Source organism: Triticum aestivum, chromosome 5A (genome assembly GCF_018294505.1).
Source record: "Triticum aestivum cultivar Chinese Spring chromosome 5A, IWGSC CS RefSeq v2.1, whole genome shotgun sequence".
NCBI classification, from domain to species: domain Eukaryota; kingdom Viridiplantae; phylum Streptophyta; class Magnoliopsida; order Poales; family Poaceae; genus Triticum; species Triticum aestivum.
This window is the reverse complement of record NC_057806.1, coordinates 173,375,565-173,381,672: the sequence shown is the minus strand read 5'-3', so window position 1 is coordinate 173,381,672 and position 6,108 is coordinate 173,375,565. Positions and strand designations below refer to the sequence as shown.

The following is a 6,108-nucleotide window of genomic DNA, read 5'->3' as shown; positions in this document are numbered from 1 at the left end:
TACCGACAGATAGTGCAACGACCGTTGCTACCCCGACAATTTCTTTATAAGTATGCTATGCCATCAGTCTTTGCGACCTCCAATAGTTTTGCCGACACATTTGCTGCCAGGGTCATACATTTCAGCACAAATGCAAATGCGACATATATTAACATGAAAATAAATTTAAAATATTCAATTCATGTTCACTTTGCAATAGATATACCAACAATTACACTCTTTTATTCATCACAAAATGCCATTGACCAACGCATTTATTCAACATATATAGAAGACCCATTAGTTTTCCTTGCTACAACCATTGAAAAAAATACTCAAGTCAACATACAAGTTGTGGCATGTTATAAAATATGGGCCTAGTTCATAAGAGACTTAAGTTCGATCACTCTACAAAACACTATGGAAGAGCCCAAGTCTTCGATCACCAAACCGACATCAACTTCCATTTAAAGAAAATACAATATGTACAAAAGCCATAATATCTTCGACTTGATACTTCCCACCATTTGACCCTACAAAAGCACCATATGTTTGAGCAATATTATCATAGTACATTTTTTCAAACTTCTGAGTTACTCTTGAGTCCAAACAACCAAAAACAGAAGATGTACAACAAACTGGCTTGGTAGTGTTGTTATATGCATAAGTCAAAGCCCAAAACATAATAATCATTTAAATGAAGTGAAGAAAGCCAGTTACATGCACAATTATCAGGAAGCAGCAGTGAGCATATAGCCCAACTTTGTAGAAAATAAAGCATCATACCATCATTCAACTTCTTACAAACTCATGCGTACAAGTTCTTACAAACACATGCGTACAGATCCATGAGAGTATGCATGTTACATGAAATTAAAATATCAGAGCAAAGCATTAGATTGCAAACATCATACAATATACAACACATGCTTGGTGGAGGAGCTCACCTAGAGCTTAGGCCCTCTGCCCATCATCTTGGCAGAGGAGATGCATCTTGACACCACTCTGAATAAAATGTATGGTGATAAGCAAAGGGAAAGTCTAAGGAGTGAGGACAAGCGGAGAGCAGTCAAGGGATCCTGCTGCAAATTCCTGCACAAAAGGCAACCCTCTACTCAGTATTTGTAGATGCAGGTTCTGATCAAAGTTAATACACAAACCATCTGAGACCATCAGTTTCAGCTTACTCGAATTACGAAAAATGACCCATGAATAATACCTCACACATATATATGTAGTTATGTATTAGTCAGATCCACCGATTGACCAAAAATGGGAGCATGTTGTTTCACTTAAATAAATATATATACACATTTGTTTTGTTTGCTCAGTAGGCAAAAGGATAGTCCCTTGAAGGTACAATGCTAACTATCTGTTCTGAAATCAACGACAGCTGAGATAATGTTCCTGAAATTGATGATATGAAATGAGATCATATTGAGTAATAGGCAGCCACAACATAACCGAAATTATCAGCAAGCAAAAGCCACATTTCTGTTTTGAAGCAAGCAGACAAAATCTGTGAATAAATATGACAGTTTAGACATAAACTTGTTCAACCTAGATAGATCTAATGAGTTTCTTCCTCAATAAAAGATGCAACTAATGTTGTCTTTGTGTTCTATACCTAATGCAAGACTTAATTATTTTCTTAGAAGTACAAGGAAAGGGAATCGAGAAATTAGATCAAACAAGAGTGTACATTTCAGCACTCACTGATATTGTTAAGTTTCACTTTCAGGAACGAATTACAGACTGTAGATGTATTTCTTTTATCACCACAAATTTTCACATATGATGGGTATTGAAATAGTAGAAGACCTTGGATAGGGAAAAAATGTGTACTAATTGCAACAAATATATCTACAGTAGCTGCACCTGGATTTCAATTGCAATTTCGTTTAAAATACTTCACAAAACATGTGTGAACTATCAATTCATCAAGGCTTGGACTTTCAATCTGTTCGGAAATCATTGAAGACCTAAACTAGCAATTTGTGTTAATTTCTATGCTTTCATTTGTACTTTTAAAATTTACCATTCGTGGTTGTGGAAGTAGTACTATGAGCTTACTGGAATTATTACTCAAGTCTCAGTGCCTTTGGTCTCAGTTTTTACCTATGCTCTCTTCCTCTATTTCGTCAATCTTGCGTCAAGTGTACTTGTCCATGTGTGCTTTTTCTGTTTTGTGCAGCTCCTCTCCTATTTCAGTGAGCAAAACCATGCTATTAATGAGCCCTAACAAGTTCATAGAGGAAGACCAGATTGACTTTATTGACATGCTAATGAATCGGTAGTCAGCCTTTCTTGCTCAAGTGCTACAGTTTTCAGTCCCAACCAAGTATTGTATGTGCATAGAACTAGCGAGCAATGTATAATTAACATGCCACTGACCAAGGATTTTAGATTTTTTTGCAAAAATCAAGAATGAGCAGCGGACCGAAAATATTCAATTCAACTGCACATGGCTAGAACAAGAGGGCTATATTCAACTTACTAACTGAATTTCCGTACAAATAGGTATCTCCAAATAACTAATACGATCCCAGCCACTAGTCCAAGGATTTGAAACGACAATTAAGAATTGAACATATAAGATCCCAGCCAGTGGGCCTTCATAGGCTTGACGAGTGGATAATACAGATTTGGGTTCAGAATAGGTCGGCAGGATTTTTAATCGCAGGAAAATTTTACACGTGAAGCACACTTGCAAGACTTCGGATTAAAACATAATTAATCTATTCAGCCATTCAAAAAGAAGCTCAAGAAGTGTTTTTTTGAACCCCCCCTCAAAAAATTTAATCAACTGTTGCAGACAAAAAACAAGGAGGAATTATCACAGTATATCATTGACCTATATTTTTATACACATTTACTGCAGACTATCTTCTTTACAATTTTTCAAACTAACAACTAATAAACTGTCTTTCCCTCACAGAAAAGAACAAATAGACAATCTTTATGAACATTCCTTCCATCCATTTATATGTGTATATATATTGACTCAAATATATTTTCCTCACATGTGTCGCCATGGTTCTTCACATGAACTTCCTTTTCTTTGAGAAATTGTAGCAGTGCCAGTTTTTTTTGACATGATGCAGTGACCTAGAAGTGAACACACACACTAATAAAGTCATCGCTGCAATGCAAATATATGCTCTACTAACTAATGGGCATGCTTCAAGTTATTTTTCACAATCCCTGCAAGTATTGTCTCTGCGGCGATACAGTACGGCGGAAAAGCACATGTGTGTGAAGCCACACAAAAAGAAAATTAAAAAACCTGACAAAGACAAGCAAACACTATCATGTATATCCTTTACTTTTTTATGTCCATGTACTGATGTACCCCATACTATCTACAGCCTAATAATTTTGTGTATTGTGTCGATACTCCTTTCTTTAGGGGGTCAATACTACTCGCTGAGATGACTTACAATAGCAATTCCCATCCAACAAGCGACTGCTATTCATTGAGAAAACAGAACAACGCCACACCACTGATGCCATGACCTAGACCTGGAACCACCCGACTATAATCACGCAAGGCATACCATCAGATTATAAACCATTCACAATAAAATATGGACTCCATATAGCAACATACGAGAAGATAGGTAAGGAAAAAAACTGCATCTTACTTGTTGAGATCTGGAGGCGGGGCCGGGACAGGGGTCGCCGGTGGAGGAAGAAGAACGGCAGGCTGCTCCTCAACAGCAGTCGGTGCGGCGGATCCTCCGGCGTATGGTGCTGCTGTTCCCGGCGCGCGGCGGATCCTTGGTGGCGGACGGCGCTGCTGTTCCTCGGCGGCGGACGGTGCTCCTCCATCGCAGACGGCGCTGCTGCTACTTCGGACTAAGGGAAGGGAGGCCGGGGTCCAAGATGTGGTGGCGCGAGGGGACCGGCGGATGGTTTGTGGCGGAGGCGCGCAGGTTGGGAGCGGCGGCGCGGTCGGATTAGGGTTAGGGTGTGTGGGTGGCGAGATAGAGAGAGAGAGGTGAGATTGGGGATCGAACAGGTCGGGTTCGATGGGTCTGCTTTTTTCTTTTTTCTGGCTCTCTGGGCGCCATATTTTTGGGACATGGGTTGAAGGGAAACGCCGACACTTTTTGTGTCCACATGAATTAGCGACACATAAATGGACGGCATTGTCTCCATCTACCGACATAAATTTTGATGGTGTTTTTATGAGCTTTGGCGACAGATAATGTGTCACTAACTTATAATAATACTAATATACTGTGTGTCGGTATAATTTGGGACAAAAAAAGTGTCGGCGATTCTCACTTATACCAACAGATGCATGTCGTCTTTGTAGTGTCGTGGTGTAGTGGTTGTTAATGTCATGCCCGCGGTCCGAGTCTGTGACCGGCGATGTCTCGTTGCCCTTGAAGAGAAACTTCCAAGCGTCTTCGTGAGTGGTTTCGAAGAGCCTTTTCAAGGTATGGTGCTTCTTCGGATTGAACTCCCATAGAGGGCGGCTTCGGCTTTGGCATGTGAGAATCCGGCGAACTAGCATCACCTGGATTACATCGACAAGCTTGATATCTTTGTCCACCATGCTTTGAACGCGCGTCTGCAGTGCTATCAGCTCATTTGGCGAACACCAGTTCGGGTTCTTCTCAACCCAGGAGGTGAGTTGCATGGGAGCACCGGAGTTGAATTCGGCAGCCGTGGCCCAGGTGGCGCCGCGGGGTTCTGTGATGTAGAACCACTGTTTCTGCCATTCCTTGACAGTCTCTATGAAAGTGCCTTTTGGCCAGGAGACATTGGTCAGCTTGCTCACGATGGCACCTCCGCACTCCGTGTGATGGCCATCCACCACCTCCGGCTTCATGTTGAAGACCTTGAGCCACAGCCCTAAGTGGGGATGGATGCGGAGGAAGGCCTCACACACGATGATGAACACCGAGATGTTGAGGAAGGAGTTCGGGGATAGATCATGGAAGTCTAGCCCGTAATAGAACATCAGCCCGCGGACGAAAGGGTGGAGTGGAAACCCTAGCCCGTGGAGGAAATGGGGGATGAATACCACCCTCTCATTGGGCTTCAGTGTGGGGACGACTTGCCCCTGGGCTGGAAGACGGTGTGCGATTTCCTTCGCCAAGTACCCGGCCGCCCGAAGCTCAGTAATGTCCTTCTCCTTGACGGAGGAGGCCATCCACCTGCCTTGACCTCCGGGTCCGGACAAGGTTGACTGCTTGCTCGAGTGGGAAAAAGATGAGAACTTGGGCGCTAGAGCTCAAGAGTGGAAGTGCAGAGGAAGAGAGAAGGCGTGGGAGAAGAAGGGGGAATCCTTATCCCCTTATAAAGGCAGTGAATATCGAACACCTCCCCACTCGCCCCGAAACTCGGCTATTCCCAAGGGCTGTGCGAACGGCACAATTGGGTTACCCACACTCGTATTGATGAGAATCCCGCAATAACGGGACACGATCTTTGCTTTGACAAGACGTGCCAATGGCAACTGCGTCTCGAAACGTGGAGCGGCAGACGAAAAACGGTTCGAAATTATGACCGGGCGGACATGATGTCATGTTGCAAAAAGTTGTCAGCGGATTGGACTCGTGGATTATTATATTCTCTTCGGTTGTGTGTGGTGTGTGTTACAGGTCCGGACACGACCATTACGTCCGAAGACCATCTTAGAGTTCGGAACGAGGAACCCGCCTTGCAATGCCGAAGGCAGATCTACGCGTCGGATACCTTGTCATTGAAGCCAGGTTCAGGGGCTACTGAGGGAGTCCTGGACTAAGGGGTCCTCGGGCATCCGGCCTGTTAGCCATGGGCCGGACTGATGGGCTGTGAAGATACGAAGACCGAAGACTACAGCCGTGTCCGGATGGGACTCTCCTTGGCGTGGAAGGGGAGCTTTGCGATCGAATAAGTAGATTCCTTTCTTTGTAACCGACCTTGTGTAACCCTAGATCCTCCCGGTGTCTATATAAACCGGAGGACTTAGTCCGGAGGGGGGACAATCATTACCGTAGTCATACAGGCTAGGCTTTTAGGGTTTAGCCATCTCGATCTCGTGGTAGATCAACTCTTGTAATACTCATATTCATCAAGATCAATCAAGCAGGAAGTAGGGTATTACCTCCATAGAGAGGGCCCGAACCTGGGTAA

General features: G+C 43.5%; 1 long non-coding RNA gene across 1 annotated transcript; it reads right to left on the bottom strand.

The window, feature by feature from the left end:
• Positions 1 to 202: 202 nt before the first annotated feature.
• On the bottom strand, positions 203 to 4,035 carry LOC123102742 (uncharacterized). Its single transcript, XR_006449247.1, has 3 exons — positions 3,624 to 4,035; positions 927 to 1,071; positions 203 to 512 (listed from the first exon to the last, which is right to left on the bottom strand). It is a non-coding gene; the product is annotated as an uncharacterized lncRNA (long non-coding RNA).
• Positions 4,036 to 6,108: the final 2,073 nt, after the last annotated feature.